The 20387-nt window shown below is 34.3% G+C and overlaps 1 protein-coding gene across 3 annotated transcripts in view; it reads left to right on the forward strand.

Moving 5' to 3' along the window:
• Positions 1–20387, forward strand: part of LOC131681588 (inositol-pentakisphosphate 2-kinase) — a 348483-nt gene that overhangs the window by 77832 nt on the left and 250264 nt on the right. For all 3 annotated transcript variants that reach the window (XM_058962473.1, XM_058962476.1, XM_058962474.1), the window contains exon 2: positions 2763–2810. The gene's annotated coding sequence lies outside the window, so the exon portion shown is untranslated. The remainder of the gene's footprint in view (positions 1–2762; positions 2811–20387) is intronic.

Genomic DNA, 20387 nt, shown 5'->3' on the forward strand with positions numbered 1-20387 from the left:
AACAAACAAAAATTTTCATATTTTGTTTTTCAAAAATGATCTAGATTGTCTTTTGAAAAGGGTCAAACTTTTTTTTACCAATTTTTTTCAAATGGCTATAGTCTAAAAATGACAAATTCAACAAAAAATGTTGTAGGCGTCATTTTCACAAAATTAGTCAAATTTTTAGAATAAAAATATTGAAAAAAAATTTCATCGACTCATGCACTGAAAAAAATCGATTTTAAAAATTTAAAGTTTTTTACAAAAAAAAACCCATCTTTTATTTGGATAAAATTTTGTTCCAAGGTAGCTAATTATGTTCCCTACCTCCCGTCAAAAATTCAAGTTTGGCACTTTCAAGGAAAAAAGTTATTAAAAAAAATTTTCTTGTCCAAACTTAATTTTTTTTCGGCGTATTTTTATCGAAAATTAAACCAATGAAAATCATAATCATCTCAGAATCCAATTTCCCAACAGCTAGTTACCTGATACATGCAAAAAGTATTAGTAATAAATTTGGTATACATTCATAACAAACTTGAATGAAAACTGGAAGATTGGAAGACTGGAAGATTGGAAGACTGGAAGACTGCAGTTGAGTTGTTCATCTTAAAAATGATAAATTTTATGAAGCTATTGACAATTTTTTTATAAATTTATTTTTTGGCTAATGGAGCAGCAGCGCAATACAAAAATAAGAAAAACTTTGCAAGCTTGGGTAGATTCCAGTCGAAGTATGAACTAAGCGCAGAATGACATTTTTTGCAACATCCCATGGAAAAGGGTCCTGTGATGCTATTGGTGGCACTCTCAAGCGAATGGCAAAAGATCCAGTCTTGCTAACCACTATGGAAATACCATAACAACTCCCCGAGAGTTATATAACTGGGCAGTTGAACAAACTAATAAAAATATCACAAAATTAAATTTCTGCTACATATCCACTGAACAGTACAACAAAATGTCAGAGGAAGTCGAAAAACTGTATATTAACGCCAAAACAATATCTGGCACTCAGAAATTCCACAGTTTTGTGCCTATTCCTGGTGGTAAAGTAGCGGCGAAAAGGTATTCTAATTCAGAAGATGAACCGAAAATATTTTCCTTGTATAGAAATAATACAAAATAGCATGCACGAAGATAGTTTTAAGATAAATGTTATATATAAAAATAAATAAATAATTACGTAAAGTTCAATACATAATGTTGTTGTGGTTATTTCTTTCCCTGATCCTTCCACAGAACTAAACAAGAAAATAAGGAAGTAATAATGGAATATTTGTTTAATGACAAACTCTTTTCATGGGATTCTTGATTAATAACAATATACTTAGCTTCTAAATTAGACAATATCTTCTCACAAACTGAGTTTTATTGGATTCTGAGATGATTATGACTTTCATTGCTTTAGTTTTCGATAAAAATATACTGAAAAAAATCAAAGTTTTTTTTTAAATAACTTTTTTCTTTGAAACTGCCAAACGTAAATTTTTGAGGGTGGGTAGGGAACATAATTGCCTATCTTGGAACAAAAATTTATCCAAATCCAAGATTTTTTTTTGTAAATCGACTTTGAATTTTTAAAATCGATTTTTTTCAGTATAGGAGTCGATAAAGAATTTTGTCAATATTTTTTTTTAAATTTGACTAATTTTGTAAAAATCACTACTACGACATTTTTTGTAGGATTTGTCATTTTTAGACTATAGCGATTTGAAAAAAAAATGGTAAAAAAGTTTGACCCTTTGCAAAAGACAGTCTAGAAAGTGGCTTTTTGTGACAAAGACTTCATGTACAGAAGGTTTAATTAAAATCTGAGGGTGCTGCCAACTCTGAATACGATTTAAAGCGAAATTCGTCGTGCCTTTTCGTTTTGTCGCAAAAAATTCTCAAATATTGCTTGATTTTCTGCCAAATCCAGGAGAAGTTTCCTTTAAATGGTATTATTAAGGGGATCTTCTCAGCAGTAGCTCATAAAAAGTTTTTTTTTTTGAATATGAAAACAACAAGAGAATCAAATTCTCTTTTGCGTATTTTTGAACATATATTTACGCAACAATAAATAGTTTTTTGAATGTCAACATAAATAAAAATGGTAGATTTATAAACAGTCTCGCGCAGCAGTTCAAACTCCGTGCATGATTCAGTCTGTAATTTTTACCTGAAACAAAAAAAGTGGAATACTTTCATGCACAGGATAGACTACTAGGATAGATTGCATGTTGAAATTTTAGGTATTTTAGTCAGTTTAGTTTTTAAACAAAGTGCTCGATTTTTCGGTCTTTTACAAATAAGTGCGTCAATAACGCTGTAAAATGAGATTTTTAGTACAGTTCGTGCACAATTACATTAAATTAAATCTTTGAAAAACAGTGTTTTATTTGTATACATAGCTTTTGTAGTTTTTTTTGTGATCGTGCACGGAGTTGCTAAAACATGGTGTTCATAAAATAGGCTTTAAAGTTCTTAGAAAAAATTAAATAATGAAAACTTATGAGATACACAGCTATACCCCGAAACTTTGAAAAAATATTCTCAGGTAATATTTCTAACGATCGAAGCACAGAAAATTATGTTTGAAAATGACTGATGAGGAGACACTCTTAAGGCCTATATGTTTTGTTTACCTTTACCTATTTCCATTAACTGTAGGCCGAGTTATTTGTTTTATTCGGTGGTGCCCTCTAATGAATTGATAAAGATGTCTTCTACTGTATATGATTATAAACAATATTACGCTTTAATAATCTGATCTAACACTCCGTTTTTTAAACTTCCAGGTCGTCATCAAAGTTACATAGACGAATACCCTGGGTCCTTTGGAAATCGTAAGTGGCCAAATTATCTAAAATCAATGTCACCTTATTGTCTTATTCTGACAATAAATGTTAGAAACATCACATCCATTGGTGCAAGGCATGAGTGAAATTAGGTGTTTTTGAATATAATTTATTTCGCTTAGCCTTATCAATCAATAAAAGATTTTGCGCGGTGGAAAATAAAATTTCTTGCAACCCCTTCAACACAGCTTTACTTTACTATATTGGATATACAATCTACACTAACTTGATACGCAAAAGTCCTGGCATAAAAACGGCATAACATGAAAATCTATTTTCCTTCTACCATCGGGTGTGTACATGAGAATATGATTACGCTTGCTTAACCTTGTCAATCACTGCCGTTGTTATTCGGTCTGGACCTTCAAGGATTTCTTTGTTCAATTTGCATCATGCTGCGCTAACACATCGATAAACCTTCATTCATTGCGTGATTCCAAGATTTCACCGCCATAGATTTGCCGAAAAAAATCTGCTCAAATTTGATTGAAATATTGCGTGAAGGATGCATTCATGCTTACTTGAAGTACACATCATTACAAGATGTCCCATTGAGATTTCGATCGCGTATTGTTCAAATTGGTCTACTTACGTAGATTAATACATTTTATTTTCCCATGTTGCTCCCCTATAAATGTCAATCGTACACGTAACCTGCGGACGTACTGTTGAAAAAGTCACATGTTTTTCGCAGGAAAGCATGTGGTGAAACAAATACAATGACGGTATTTTGGATACATTTTATCGGTTATGTTTAAAGGTTACTTCCGTTTGACGTAAGATAAATCCTACGCTGGCTAGCATAGAGCTTATATCACTATCTTGGATAAATTTGGAATTTTTGACATTTGAAATATTGCAAGAAGAAGCTCCTGTAGGAGTTAACCTTTTGTACTGACATACTTTGTAACAGACTGTTTGAATCAAGGAGTTTTTATTCTCAGGTGATTCGATCCGCCATGTTGGTAATAGAAACGACAGCCAACAACATTGTTTACTAGTTCTCTTCATATGTTTGCTTGTATTTCAGTGGGTAAACAAAGTTGTTCGCTGTCATTTTTCTTCCCCGCAGTCTGCTGCACGCTTACCTCACTCCTTATCTAGTTACTGCCAAAGACGAATCACCTTAGAACTCTAAGCACCTTGGTTTGAATAACAGTACTATAACGATCTTATTAACACTGTTTGTCTAAGTTATGATTACAGGCCACATTCGATTATTCGCTTTGTTCAGAAAAATATATTAAAAAATAATACTATCGAAGTGTTTGTTGGAATGTTTGAACTTATGTTTGAATAAGTTGCTTTGATAAGTGAATCGAATATCGTCTACTTTACATTCTTTAAACCGAAAGTATTTATATATAAGGAATTTCACTAACTCACTTTATTTTAATGTATTGTGTTCAATTTAAGGAATTACGTACTTATGCTTATTCTAATAATCAAATCAAAGAAAATTTCAACTTTGGGTTTGATACGTGCCATCAAATTCTATACAAACTGCTGGTCACCCTCACTGGCAGCTTTTTTCAGTATCCGGTCATTGAAATAGCAGCCTTAGCAATGTTAACTTTCCGGCACTTGCGCGAATGGCTCCCTGAATGAGCTGCCGATGATGCTAAAGGAGAAGGAAGGTGTTGCACAAAGTACAATGGCGCGAGTGCCGGAGGGTTAATAGTTATCTTCAGTTAAATTCCAATGACACCCCAATACATTTTGAATGATCGTCGTTACAGGTAGTTTTTAGTTGTTTTTCTGGATACGGGAACATTGCCTGTATCCTATCGCAAGACTATGTTTATATTTGAAGTGTTTATACTCTCTTGGAGGGCAAACTGGAGCGATGCCATCTATTACCAGAAGCTTATACAAACAAAATCAGTCGTCTCTAAACTATTTTCATTTCAAAGTTATGAGAACTTTTGCAGAAAAAATTGAACTTTTCCAAATCTTCACATAATATATACATCACAAGAATGGTAATGACTATATCTTTATATCTTGAAATGACTTTCTAACAAAAGAAGCTAGAGGATTGATTTATTGAGACAAAATGCTATCCTTCAATTTACAGTCATCTGAACCCGAGAACGTTGCACTGATGTACAAATGTACCCCACGCCATCTTTGGAGCCGTGTGAAAACGAGATTTTGGCATTCACCGACCTGGGACCCTAACCATAATTCAATTTAGAGTTCATAGTAAGAGTAGGAAAAGGTGGTAAAGCCGGTTTGCTTTTGGCCATCGTGGAAGCAGAAGTCAAAGTTGGCGTGGGGTACATTTGTACCCTACTGCACTGTGGTCCAGAATGTGAATATACCAGGACTTTAAACTTTTTGCTAAAATTAAATGACCTAGTCCAACAATATGTTTGGCAAAGTTGTTGTACTTTGCAAGGCCCTTCTTTTTGTTTAAACAGAAGGTAAGGTGTTTCTAATTTTAGCAATATTCAAAATTGAACTTTTTAACGGATCGAGGTAGAGCTTTGCTGCCTTCGATGAAGTTGTAGAACAACATATTTTAGACAAATTTACTGAAGACACGCAAACTTTAACTTTTATACTTTCCATTGCACGAGAAACCCAAATGCATGCTGTAGGGTGTTCCTTGAAAAACGTTATTATTTCTTTAACTTTTGTAGTTTTTATTTTACGCTAAAGTACCCTTCGGACAACGTGAATATTATTTTAGGGTGCTTAATCTGCTTTAAAACACCAACAACTGTGTAGTTTTTTTTCGTTTCAATGTTTTGATAGTTTTTTTTATAAAAAGATATAACATTTTCAAATAGCATTATATTCGATTAGGGCACTTAACATTAAATACCGTTGCTGTCATATGAATTAGCATGCTTTGTGACCAAAAAATGGCAAATGCGATATTTTTTTATATCTTGCAATATTCACTCAAAAAATAGTTTATTTTTAGTAAAAAGTATATATAACTTTCTGAGAGAAGCTAGAGGTTAGGTATATTGAAACAAACTGTTCTCTTCCCAAATATTTGAAAGTATTTCCAAAATGATCTTAATGAAAAATCAAACCTGCAAAAGTTGTATAAAGGAAACCATTTTTCAAGAAGCACCCTGTTTTTTGGTAGATTTCTTGTAAAAGAAAAGTACACGATATAGAGTTCCAGTGTCTTCGACAAAGTTTTTTAAACTTTTATTTTCTGCAATTTTTGAGAAGACAGCAAAATTTTAGCTAGAACCATTACAAAAATAATATTCTGATTTTAATTAAATTAGGACCACCCTACCCACTATTTAAAATAATAGAAAAGTATTGTATAGTGCAAAATTTTGTATATTGCCAAACGTGAAAGTAATTTAAACATATTACAAAGGGTTATTTCATGAAAAACCACATTTTTAATAATAGTTCATTCAACATTTAGGCGTCAGAAGATGATATTTATGAAAGATCGCGTAGCTTCAACGAATTTTCAAATATTTCTTTTTGGAGGACGCTCGAAAATTGACAAATTTCGTGGAGCGATGGAAGTTCAGGAATCCCAAAGGTATCAACAAACCTTGGTCCAAGAGAATGGATGCGGGTCATGACTTCTTTCCGGTGATATCTCGGGTCATGTACAATCATGATACGTAGAATGCCAATCTCCGGCGTATTGGGGTCGTGGAGAGCGGTCTCAGCACTTGTGGTGGCGGTTATCACGATATTAAACAACACATCTGATCGTGCGTAAAGTGTTCTAGTACAAAATCTCCGTTAAACGAATCCCTTCGGTCTCGTTCCAGTCCAGTCTGAGATGTATACAAAATTCGTTACTGATACTTTTTGCGTGTATCAGGCAACTAGCAGTTGGGAAATTGGATTCTGAGATGATTATGACTTTCACAGACAAAAAATTCAGTTTGGATAAGGAAAAGTTTTTTCAAATAACTTTTTTTCTTTGAAAGTCCCCAACTTGAGTTTTTGACGGTAGGTAAAGAACATAACTACCTATCTTGGAACAAAATTTCATCCAATTCTAAGATGGTTTTTTTGTAAATCGACTTTAAATTTTTAAAATCGATTTTTTTTTAGTGTAGAAGTCGATGAAGAATTTTTTCAATATTTTTATTCAAAAATTTTGTGAAAATCACTTCTACAACATTTTTTGTAAGATTTGTCATTTTTAGACTATACCAATTGGAAAAAAATTGGTAAAAATGTTCGACCCTTTTCAAAAGACAGTCTTGATCATTTTTGGAAAAACAAACTATGCAAAGTGGCTTTTTGTGACAAAGTCTTCGTGTACAGAAAGTTTAATTAAAATCTGAGAGGGTGCTGCCAACTCTGAATACGATTTAGCGCGAAATTCATCATATCCAAAAAAGATTTTTTTAAATCAATTTTATGAAATTTTAAAAATATCGTGTTCCTTATTTTTGCTCAATTATAACTCTAATCATGACCTTATTTATAGTTGAAAATGAATTATCTTTTGTTTGTCCTTATGGGTAATATTTTTATTCCAAAGAACCACATTTTTGGCGAAAAAGTGCTCATAACTGTTCAGCGAAAATTGTTAGATATGTGGTGCCATGAAACAAATTATTCGCCTTAAAACAATCTTAAAGTTGTCTGAAGACTACTTCAGTTTTGAATCAATACCGCAAAAATTATTTGAAAAAAAAAACTGTTTTTCTAAGAAACACCCTAACTTTTTATTTTGAATTTGTTGTAAAATGAAAAGTATGACAGATAGAGCTTGCACGCTTTCAGCAAACTTTTCTAAAATGTGTCGTTTCAATACTTAGTTGAAGGTCGTTTGGCTTAAGCTAGCATTATTTAAAAGTTTAGTTTTTGATCTTGTTAAAATTAGAACCACCCCAACTATTGTTTTAACAAAAGAAGGGGTTCACAAACTACGAAAGCTTCTCTAAAGACTTAATTAGGCAAAGTTGTTTAGTTTTAGTAAAATCTCAAAATTCCTGCTAAATTTTGCATTCTGGACCACTGTGCACGTGCATTGGGTAGTAAATATATTTTAATTCGTTTTTCCCTGTTCATTCAATATATTTTTATTTATTAAATTTTTGATTTTCATTAATTATGTACTTGTTGTGGGTTACACACATTTTTTCATACAGTTCCTTTTATATGTTTCATTTATTACCTAACTTTCATTCATTTTTTGTCGTGACTACAACTTACATTTCAACATTGGGACCCCTTTTCTAAATATCTGATGAAACAAGTGTATGCAGTTTTTAACCTCAGTAACTTTCACTGAACGAAATTACACCATGGATACACTAATCAGTTGGAAAATGTTCACCAATGTTGCATCAAATTTTGAATATATGACTTTGAATATGTGTGACATCTGGAAATAACGCAAAATCTGATTTTCATAAAAAAAAACTCGGAAGCGACTTGGAAAACAAAAAGTTTCCAATCTATTTCAGACATTGCCGTCAATATGGAGCACCAAAGAGACCTTAGAATATTTGAAGAATATGTGTATTTTTGAGCTTCATTCATCCTTCGACAATCGAATGAGCAGTAGGTGGATGAACAATCAGACGAAAACTACTTCACTGCAAATATAATACTAAATTCACTTAACTGGAAGATTTTAGGACATTTTTCTATGTGAAATGTTCTCAGCTTTCCGATCGGAATAAAAAAAATAAGATACGGGGTATATATTTTGAGTTGGAACTAGTATAAGAGGAAATAGGATACAAATATCTAAGTTCACTAACCCAAACACATGGAAACAAGGACAGATGAATGTATAACGTCAAAGTACTATTAATGCGATTTTTTCAGATTTATAATGTGAAATACAAAAATGATCATTAGATTATTATTAATTATTCAGGTTTTAGAAAAAAAGCGGAAACTCGATAAAAAGGTGAACTTTTAAATACTTTATTTTTAAAAGGATACTTAAACTTCAACCGAAGGATATTTTTCTCACGCTTTGAATGTAATTATCTTTGTTTATCCCCCCTTCCCCAAAACGTATCAAATCCTTTAAAATTTATTTTTTTCTTCAGTAAAAACATGTTACGTAACGTTATAACTTGCTTCTCCTCCCACATATGTGACTACATGTGACATTTATCAAAAACCCCCATCCTAAAAGTATTGCGTAATTTATGAACCAATTTATGGTCCCTCATTACATTCCTTAGTCATAGTTAAGCTGACCAACTCTGCCGAAAAAATCCGTACACCATTCTGCAACAAAGCGCAATCGTTCACCACGGTCAGGCAAGTTGTCCGTATGGTGCACGGATTTTTTCGACAGAGTTGGTCGGCTTAGTCATAGTGTTTTATTGACCTTTTGTCGAATCGTTTGAAAATTAATTTCACAGTCATATTGATTACCACATAATATATATATATATATATATATATATATATATATATATATATATATATATATATATATATATATATATATATATATATATATATATATATATATATATATATATATATATATATATATATATATATATATATATATATATATATATATATCCTGCCGAAATCTTCTTTGAACTAGACGAGAACCTAGTTGTCTCGGTCATGGCATTGAAAAAACCGGAGACCGGAAGTAATATAACTGCAACTATATCAAGTTTTCTTTAGTTACCTACCTCTAATCCGTACGTACACATTTCTAGGCAAAACATAGACAATTGTTAAGTTTCCGTTAAGCGAAGCTTGTCATTACCAGATACAGAGCAACGCTTGCGTGATGCACACAGTGCCGTTTCGCATTGTTCTGCGTGGATTAGATTTGCATGTGTACGAATGATTTTGCAAAACTGGTCCAAAGCTCCGCTAAGATCACGTACACAAATCAAAGCGAAGAATTCTTCGGGTAGCGAAGATATACAGAATTTACTGTTCAGTTGTTGATCCAGTTGCGTGTTGCACCTGGGTTTGGTTATTCTTTTGCATCGTAAATATGGGAAAAACTTGCAGGTCAATCGATCGTCGGCTAGGTTTCGATAGGCCCTTACGTGTTTTTTTTTGTTTTCCGTTTTGTGCTCCGTTCTGATCAAGGGTGCAATGAGGTCAGTAGTCGAAAAAAAAGAACACCCGTCCGAACCCGGACGGACAGCCAGTATTTAGGGGAAGCCAAAAAGCGTAAAGGAATTTATAATTGGGAAATATTCATTTTAATGACCGTTTCCTTCTTTGTATTTAAGAAGCACTACGCACGAACTGCAAATGCGTTCCCAACACTGGTGTTTTAACCCCTCTGGTGCACATTCATTCGGCGCCGAGCCTGGCATGTGTAATTAGTGCGCCGGTTAAGGACAAATGGGAAAATTGCAGCACACAGTTATGATAAATAAGGGAATTGAAACATAACGGTTTTCGGTTCCCTTGGAGTATAGCATGGGGGAACCTTTCAGACGATGAACAGGACCTCAAGTATCCTGTCACGAGTTGGGTATTTTCTTCTCGAACCGAATGGAAGATATTCATAAAAAATAAATAAAGCAAAGGTATGTAATTGACAAGGTCGAATAAGCAGTGTGAAGTTACTGCACGCCATATAATTTGCCAGAGTGCCGAAGGAAGTAATAAGTCGGTATTAAATGAAGGATTTTTCGATAATTGTGACTGATGATTGATTAATGTCACGGTAGCCTTTCATTGCGCGGAAGCCAGTTGTTGAAATTGCAACCTTTTGAACTTTGTGAAAATACCGATTATATGTTAGTTACTGATTCAATGAAAAGTGTTTTCAATTTTTATTTGAATAAAATTTTTGGTAAAACCAGTCTTTGTACGTGAAGGTCACAAATCCTAACTTAATAAAGTCATGGGTGCGTTTCGACTTCGTCTCATCAGAAACCGATACTAACTTATCGTCGGAATAGATTAGCGCCGGTGAGAAATTTTTGTGCTTACCCAATTTTTCTCCTTAGGGGGAATATAGCATAGTGCTTTCGCATAGGCCTGCTAAGCCAAGACAAGTTTCGGCTTCACTGTGTCTTATCGGCATAAACAGAACTTCTGCTCGGACGGGACATCACGTTTGATCAGTAGGTCGATTGAAACACAAAGTGTGTTTTAGTTTTAGGGATTTAGCATCAAGCCGGCGCTAATCTATTTCGACAAAAAGTGTCGGTTTCTGATGAGACGAAGTCGAAACGCATCCATGACTTTATTAACACTCGGAATACCAAGGGGGTAAAAAGTTACGCGGACTACCAAGGGGGTCTAAAAAAATGGGAACGCTTATTTTGACCGATCATATCTCAGCCGTTACATAATCGATTTTAAATCTGTCTTCACCAATAGAAAGATATGTCTTTTGTGAATACGTCATTTTAAAAAATGGAAGAATAGAGTTGTCTACCGTAAGTTACCGTAAAAAGAGTATAACAAAGTCAGTGAGAAAAAAAATGGGAACGCTTCTTTGACTTGCCATATCTTAGCTGTTTGCTCACCAATTTTAATTCTTTCTTCACCATTGGATAGGTAAATCTTTTGTAAAACAGTGAACAAAGAATGATGGAAATCAAATTTGTATATCTGAAGTAATTGTAAAAACAGTAATTGAGAGTCAGTACAGACGAAATGACTTTTTCTGTTCAAACAATCGTATCACGACCGTTTGTCAACCAATTTCAATTTTCCTTACACCAATGCAATCCTTAGAGCTTCTAGACTTGTAATATATGCAATAAATAGTAGATTTTCAAAAATTACTATACTTTTTCGAGTTTTTAGGAGATAGGATTTTTACAATGTACGTAGCATACGGTTGATTGAAATTCTTTGCGACTTGTTAGATTTACGGTTTGAAAATTACCTGTTTACTCAATAGTTCTACATATTATACATGGATATTATTATATCAAAATGATTGCACGAACGTGGAGAAACACATTATTGTATGTAAGTTACTAAATAATAGAGTGTGTTAGGACGATTCAGTAAATACGAAGAAGTTCAGAATTTTAAAATATTCGTCATATAACTTTAAATTTGAAGCGATGACCTATACATTTTAATACATCAGTCGATTGTAATTGATAGCGGCTACAATTTCTGAAAAAATATATTTTCTCAAAAAAATAGCCAAAAGTACGTAGAAGTACAGAAATTCCATTTAGTTGGCAAATAACGTCGAGTTCAAAGTGATGGCCTATACCTTTTTATATACCAATCGATTATAATTGATTTTGGTTACAATTTCTGGAAGAACGATTTTTATATTTTCTCAAAAATAGACAAAAGTACGTAGAACTACAGTAATTTCATTTAGTTGACAAATAACTTCAAGTATTCAAAGCTATTACCTATGCAATTTATACACCAATCGATTGTAATTGATTTTGGCTACAATTTCGGAAAAAACATATTTTTATATTTTCTAAAAAAATAGCCAAAACTACGTATAAGCACAGAAATTTCATTTAGTGGGTAAATAACGTCGAATTTTAAGGGATGATTTATACTTTTTTATTCACCAATCGATTGTAATTAATGGTGGCTACAATTTCTGAAAGAACACATTTTTATATTTTCTCAAAAAATAGACAAAATACGTAGAAGCACGGAAATTTGATTTAGTTGGCAAGTAAGGTCAAATTCAAAGTGATGACTACACTTTTATATATACCAATCGATTGTAATTGATTTCGGCTACAATTGTTACAAGATAAACTTTTTATATTTTCTTAAAAAAAACGACAAAAATACGTAGAAGTACAGAAATTTCGTTTGATTGACAAATAACTGCAAATTAAAAGGGATGACCTACACTATTTATACACCAATCTATTGTAATTGATGGCGGCTACAATTTCTGATAGAACAATTGTTTATATTTTCTCAAAAAATAGCCAAAAATACGTAGAAGTACGGAAATTTGTAGTTATGTGCCAATCAGACGAAATTTCTGTACTTCTACGTATTTTTGTCGTTTTTTTGGGAAAATATGAAAAGTTTCTCTTGCAGCAATTGTAGCCGAAAGCAATTACAATCGATTGGTATATACATAAAAGTGTAGGCCATCACTTTGAATTTGACCTTATTTGCCAACTACATCAAATTTCCGTACTTCTACGGATTTTGTCTATTTTTTGAGAAAATATAAAAATGTGTTCTTTCAAAAATTGTAGCCGCCATCAATTACAATCGATTGGTGTATAAAAAAGTATAAATCATCCCTTAGAATTCGTCGTTATTTGCCCACTAAATGAAATTTCTGTACTTGTACGTATTTTTGGCTATTTTTTGAGATAATATAAAAATTTGTTCTTTAAGAAATTGTAGCCAAAATCAATTACAATCGATTGGTGTATAAATGGAATAGGTGATAGCTTTGAATACTTGAAGCTATTTGTCAACTAAATGAAATTACTGTAGTTCTACGTACTTTTGTCTATTTTTTGAGAAAATATAAAAATTGTTCTTCCAGAAATTGTAACCAAAATCAATTATAATCGATTGGTATATAAAAAGGTATAGGCCATCGCTTTGAATTCAACATTTTTTACCAACTAAATGAAATTTCTGTACTTCTACGTACTTTTGGCTATTTTTTGAGAAAATATAAAAATGTGTTTTTTCAGAAATTGTAGCCGCCATCAATTACAATCGACTGGTGTATTAAAATGTATAGGTCATCGCTTCAAATTTAAAGTTATATGACGAATATTTTAAAATTCTTAACTTCTTCGTATTTACTGAATCGTCCTAACACACTCTATTATTTAGTAACTTACATACAATAATGTGTTTCTCCACGTCCGTGCAAACATTTTAATATAATAATATCCATGTATAATATGTAGAACTATTGAGTAAACAGGTAATTTTCAAACCGTAAAACTAACAAGTCGCAAAGAATTTCAATCAACCGTATGCTACGTACATTGTAAAAATCCTATCTCCTAAAAACTCGAAAAAGTATAGTAATTTTTGAAAATCTACTATTTATTGCATATATTACAAGTCTAGAAGCTCTAAGGATTGCATTGGTGTAAGGAAAATTGAAATTGGTTGACAAACGGTCGTGATACGATTGTTTGAACAGAAAAAGTCATTTCGTCTGTACTGACTCTCAATTACTGTTTTTACAATTACTTCAGATATACAAATTTGATTTCCATCATTCTTTGTTCACTGTTTTATAAAAGATTTACCTATCCAATGGTGAAGAAAGAATTAAAATTGGTGAGCAAACAGCTAAGATATGGCAAGTCAAAGAAGCGTTCCCATTTTTTTCTCACTGACTTTGTTATACTCTTTTTACGGTAACTTACGGTAGACAACTCTATTCTTCTATTTTTTTAATTCGACGTGTTCACAAAAGACATACCTTTATAGTGGTGAAGACAGATTTAAAATCGATTATGTAACAGCTGAGATATGACCGGTCAAAGTAAGCGTTCCCATTTTTTTTACCCCCTTGGTATTCCGAGTGTTAAGAAAACACCTTTTGTCTTAACTTAATGCTAACTGTAATTTGTAAACTACAGTAATTTATTATTAAAAGGAGTTGATATGTGCTATTTAAGGGGTTACATACCTTTTTGCGAGAAAAATATCAAGAATGTTTGAAAGTCATAGAGATAGAGCAATGATTTCATTACATCAAAGTTATACATTTTCTGCGAAAAAACAAGTGTTGGTTTATAAAAATATATTGATCACTTTGTAAGACCAATAGATCAATTAAAATCTCAAAACTCAAAAAGTTCCATTAGTATAAGAGTATTCTTCGGACATAAACGATTAGTTGAATAAATAATAATTTTTCCCTGTGTGGAAACGTTTTTCCTAAAAAATCGCTATTTTAGCTTCTAAAAATTGTATTAAAATACTTATCTATAAAACAAAAAAATATGCATAAAAAAGGAATCGTTAAGGTACGACAAAAATTAATTACGATCAATTGAAAAAAAAATTGAAGAAAATGGGTGAGTGGTTTTTCAGCAATCGTGTTTACTGAAAACCCATTTTTGGAAAAACGACATTTCAAGATAATCGAGTTTAAAATTTCTAGTTATCCTTGCTTTCGATAAACGAAGCGCTGTAGCTTTCGATCTGTTTCTTGGATCTTTATAAAAATTTCAGAACATATCCTAAAGAAGTTGTACTTTCGGATAAAGCAATAAAAACTTCGATTTGAAAACAAAAAGGTATGTAAAATTGTAATGTTTCTGGATATTTCCGATAACAAGTCCACATCCATTATATTGCTGAGAATTTTTCACGTTCAACAAAGTACATTTGGGTAAAAGTTATTGAAGGGTTTTAGAATTATATTTATATTAAATGATAAAATTTATTATGAATGACCAAAACTCCAAGAACCACAACGTCTCGTATTTTGACTAAGCTCGTAAAGATTACGATTTTCGTAAAGATATGAACTACAGAATAGCGCGGAAACATCATTTGAAGTGGGTGATTTTTTTGCGTATGACTAATTATTAGCATTGAATGCTTATAAAACTTAAAAAAGATTCAAAATCATTGTTTATTTGAGATTCAATTTTTGTGTGAATCAAAGTTGGTGAAACGGTGTCTGTGTATCCGGGTAGATGAGATTTTATGTCGTCTCAAAGGTAATGGACGAAATGTACCACTGACCCCGAATCACTGTAGTTGTTTTCAAATTAACGAGTGTTCAATAACAAATGAGAATGATTTCAATACCTTTCTGTAATTAAAGTAAAGAGCGTAAATTTTTTTTCGCTCCAAGAGAATTGTTCTCTGGACTCCCTAGAAATGGGTGGCATGTTTCTTTTCACTCGGGTGCTGCTGTCAGTTCAATCGAAGATGGCGTCGAAACAGCAAGCACTCCGCGAGCGTGTTGTAAGGTTTTACGAAACGTATGCTCATCGTGGAAAAAAGTTTAAGGTAGACCACTTTCGAGATGAAAACGTGCCCGTGAGTACAGTTTACTGGATTGTGGCATCCTTGAGCGTGGAGCGAAAGGCCGGTAGCGGTCGTTTGGAAGATAATGACGAAGACGAAGAAGGAAGCGTGGAAAAAGCTGTTCGATAACAAGGACTGAACGAGTTTGCGTGATACCGGCCGAAAATATCACTGCACCCCTACCGTGTTTCACCGAACCCTCAAGATGGAGGAATCAGAATATATTGGCTCAAATGGCACGTTCCCCGTACATAGTCGGAGATGGAGGACATCATCTGTCGGAACGGACGGGCAGATAGCGATCGTAAAATCGCAGTGCCGGTGGATGACGAAGAACTACCGCGGGACATCGTTCGTGATGGACAACGAAAGTTACTTTCCGCCCTACATTCCATCCATAATCCAGCGATAAGTCGGCCACACTTCCTCCCCCCCCCCCCAAGTAAAATATAAGTTTAAGCATAAATTTAAAAAAAAGTTATGCTGTACAACGCCATATTGGACAGAGGGATTTCAAAGCCGTGGTTCAAGCCGAGCGGTCTGGCCATCAATCAACAAGTGTACCAGGAGGAGTGTCTTGAGAAAATTCTTCTGCCGTTCTTAAAGAAGCATCGTGCGGATGGGAACTACGTCTTTTGGCCGGACAAGGCGTCTTCCCATTACGCCAAGAAGATGCTGGATTATCTTGAGCAGGAAAACATATACCGTGCGTGCCGAAAGAAAGAACCCCGACCAACTTGCCAACGGCTCCCTCAGTCCCCTAGCGTACAAAAATAATTGGGGGGGGGGGGTCAAGGATACGAAGCTGTTGACCATCAGGATTCGGAATTGTATCCGGAATATGAAAGTCAGTGCCATCCAGCGCTCTTGTGAGAACATCGCGACTAAGTTGCGTTGTACGGCTAACCAGGGTCCCTTCTCCAATATTTATTGACGTTTTTTAAGAATATACATTGTTTTTAATAAAAAAATACTGAATTCGCTATTTTTTTTTGTTTTTTATCTACTTGATTGAAAAAATTCTCATTTTTTATTTACCACCCGTTATAGGTAATTAGAAACAGTTATTTTTAGAATGCGAAAAATTATGTTAGAATACATAAAAAGCATAAACATATCTTTTGTACCTAATAGATAATGTAGAATGATAAAGATTTGAGCAAAAAAAAATCAATCTGTGCATATTATTTAAAAAAAAAATGTTTTTCAACCCTCTACTGTCCAAATTTTTTTTCACTTCAAAAATCTTAAATAGTGTGTTCTCATGATGAGAAAACCGAAAAATATATTGCCGTTTTACGAAAGTTACGGGTTTTTCATTTAGGGACCATTCATAAATTACGCAACGCAAAAATTGTCCAAAATTAACCCCCACCCTCCCCCATGTAACAAATTGTGGCAAATTCATCTATCCCCCTCCCCTATTACGTAACAAATTCGATTTTTTTAGTAAAAACATGTTAAGTAACGTTCTAGCTCACTCCCCCTTCCCCATTTGTCACAAATTAGTCGATTTAACTCATGCTTTAAACTGAGGACTCCAAAGATCTGATATTGCACTTTGTTCTGGATCGTGGAAGAGGCAGGAGTGGTTTAGTTTTTTCTCGCGCCTCGGTGTGATTATTAAATCGTGAGATTCTCTATACCAGTTTGTCATAAATTAGTTTTCCCTTCCCAGTTCTAACTCGGCTTCCCGTATATCGAAGCAGTAGTTTAGAGAGCCGATATTTCCGAATTAAGGTTTGGAGTTGCAGGATCCCGTCACACCGATCATCATCCGTCATCAACCGCTTCTGGCCCCGCCATCTTGCTACGTCCATTTGCTGGGCACCGTCACGTGGGAAAATGTAATGTAGTGGACTTCATCTAATTAGACTCTGTCAGCAAACGACCGGGCAAATCGTTTGTGGCAACCGGATCAGCATCTCCAGCGGACTGGATTTTCGAGCGACCCTCGTAACACCATGGTAGTGCGAGTACTCATTTTTATTGTGACATGCGCATGATCAATTTTGTGTAAACCGGCAATTGCCGGTTCAGTGAGCTAAGTGACCGTTTCGAACCTGGACTTTTTGGACAAGCTCAAAAAGTCCGTGTTCGAAACCCGATTACCAGCATTTTTTTGTTCGGCGGTTCTATTTTTTCCGCCCCGTGAAAATCTTAGCTCAGCGATGAAATCGCTGTAATACACGCAATCACGCCGACTGTAAATGCACGCACCGTCGCCACTCATATTCGGATGAGCAAGACTTCGTTAGGTAGTTAGCTTTTTTGATATGCTTTGGGAAGGAAGAGAGACAGGATAGGCGGAGACCATGTTGGTTAGCGCGCTGCACGGAAATTACCTAGCAAGTTGGAAGGCATTGGTTCGAGACCCGAAATGTGAAATGAATTTTTTTTGTTAGCGAACAGGAGTTGAAGTGATTAAACAGTTTTTTTTGCAGTGAACTACTTTCTGGTATTTTCTAGTATAGGTAGTTTCACGATTTTCGGTCGTTTTCGTTTGTAACGAGCAGATTTGATTCCTTTTCCTTCGACTCCACCTTTCCTAATTCGGCCACGATTGGGGACCTTGTGCTTGAGAAGATCTTTGCCTGTGATTAAAAAATGAACTTTAGAGCTAATCAATTATACCGGTCTGCGGCCTTTTTGTGTACTGACATTGATTCCTAGCGAATGTATCTAGGCTAGTAATCAAGGTACCTGAGTCCAGTTGGACCATTCTGGAGCACCCGCCTGTAGGAGGGGTCTCAATAGCTGGGCAAAACCAAATAAGGCGAATGGTCTCCTTCGGGAGTGGCGCTGAAGCCACCCGGTTCCAATTGTCTCGGGTTACAACTTGACTTTCTGTTTCAACAGTCTTCGCAGCCAATTCTGTACAGGACAGTTACATAGCTACGCTCAGGGATGCCAAAGGTACTAGTAAACTACATTTTTTTCGGTATATTTACATTTGCACAAGCCGTACAGCCCGCTACAGCGACGCATCACTACAGCTCTTGCTAGAACGGTAGCCAAACCGAGTACATTTTCCCGTAGAGCAGTAGAATACATTTTTGTTTTGCTGCTGTACTCCGACTGCTCGGTGAGAGTGTGGCGTAGTAAAGTTTGTTCTCTCGCTTTGTTAACTTTTCTCTGCGTAGTCAAAGGGAGAGGACCGCACACGAAAGCGTTGATGCCGGTCGTGGCGTAAACGAACCGCATTTATTGTCGTCGTTTGTGATTGATAATTTTTCCTGGATGAATTCCGCACATACCACGAATGGTTTATGAGCTTAGCACTTTACCCTCTGAACCGCCTAGGTAAGGATCGTTTCTAGGTTGCCCAAAATTAGCTAATATGTCTCCAAATTAATTAAAAAAGTAGACATTTCTGATTTTTATTTACACTTATGTTATGCTAAGACGCACTTCAAACTGCTTGAAGTAATATTCAAATATGGCTCACATGGCCCTCTGACAGATCCCACGAAATTTTTTTGTAAAGCCAGATTCCATTTTCTGAACCGACCAACAAATATAGTTTATAATTTTTGAAAAATTTCCCGATCATTTGCAAGTAGTTTTGTTGAAATCGGTCGAAAATTGAGAAAACAGAGTCAAACAAAGACGTAAATTTTGAAGTGATAAGTATTTAGGAGACGCATTTTTTCGTCCAGTTGCTCAACACCTCCTTTTGGCGGGGTAGTGTAGTTTAAAGTTAGTACATGACCAAATTTCAATTCTACGGTGAAGTAGGGGAACTAGGGGTAAGCCCGACACTCTGGGTAAGCCCGACACCCCACGACTTTTCCCAGATATCAAATTTTAAACCATACAATAATGACAGGATATTTTTAGTACGATTATTTTAGGCATTTCGATACACATCGATGCCATATGGATTCATTAAACGTCAACAAAAAAAAAAAAACAACAAGCGAAAGCAAAGTTGATGCGCTTTTGGATGTTATTTTAAGTTGGTACATTTTAAGGTTTTAATAACACATAAGCTTTGAAAATGACCAGTTTTTGTGTCACACATTCTATTCTACTCTCCATATCGTTATTTGTCTGTATTGAAGATAAGTTTGAGTATTTCAATACTGTTAATTGAGCATTTAACAAAAATGTGCGCTGTTGGGGTAAGACCGACAGTTTTTGGGTGGGATAAGACCGACACGGTGTTTAGATGATTGGGTTCGTTTTTGATTCAATACAAGCGACTGGGTATATTTCTTGTGTTCAATTAGACTATAATTACGTCATGTTAATAATTGAAATACACGGAAACTGAGTTTTTTCATTTATTTATCAGTATTACCTCAAGCCGACCAAAAAAAATTAAGAATTAAATTGAATGTGATTCATAGTTATATTACAAAAAGAAACAAAAAGTATAATTTAATATGAGATTTTGAAATGATATTGATGAAAAATTTTCATTGACCATCGGATTATTGATAAACAGTCTTCCGAAAAATCACTACACGAACCGGATAACTTACTACGAAGCGTGCGTCACTTTTAAGTGAATGAGTCCTAGTAACAGCGTATATAATCTGCTTGCAGAATGGCTATACAAGTGGCAATAAAACTTGAAAGAATTACTTGAGAAAACCCGTGCCATAATATAAACCATGCGTTAAACATTATTTATTCATAAAACCACGCATTCGAATGCTCTTCCTCTTGCTTCGCTTT

Source organism: Topomyia yanbarensis, chromosome 2 (genome assembly GCF_030247195.1).
Source record: "Topomyia yanbarensis strain Yona2022 chromosome 2, ASM3024719v1, whole genome shotgun sequence".
NCBI lineage: Eukaryota > Metazoa > Arthropoda > Insecta > Diptera > Culicidae > Topomyia > Topomyia yanbarensis.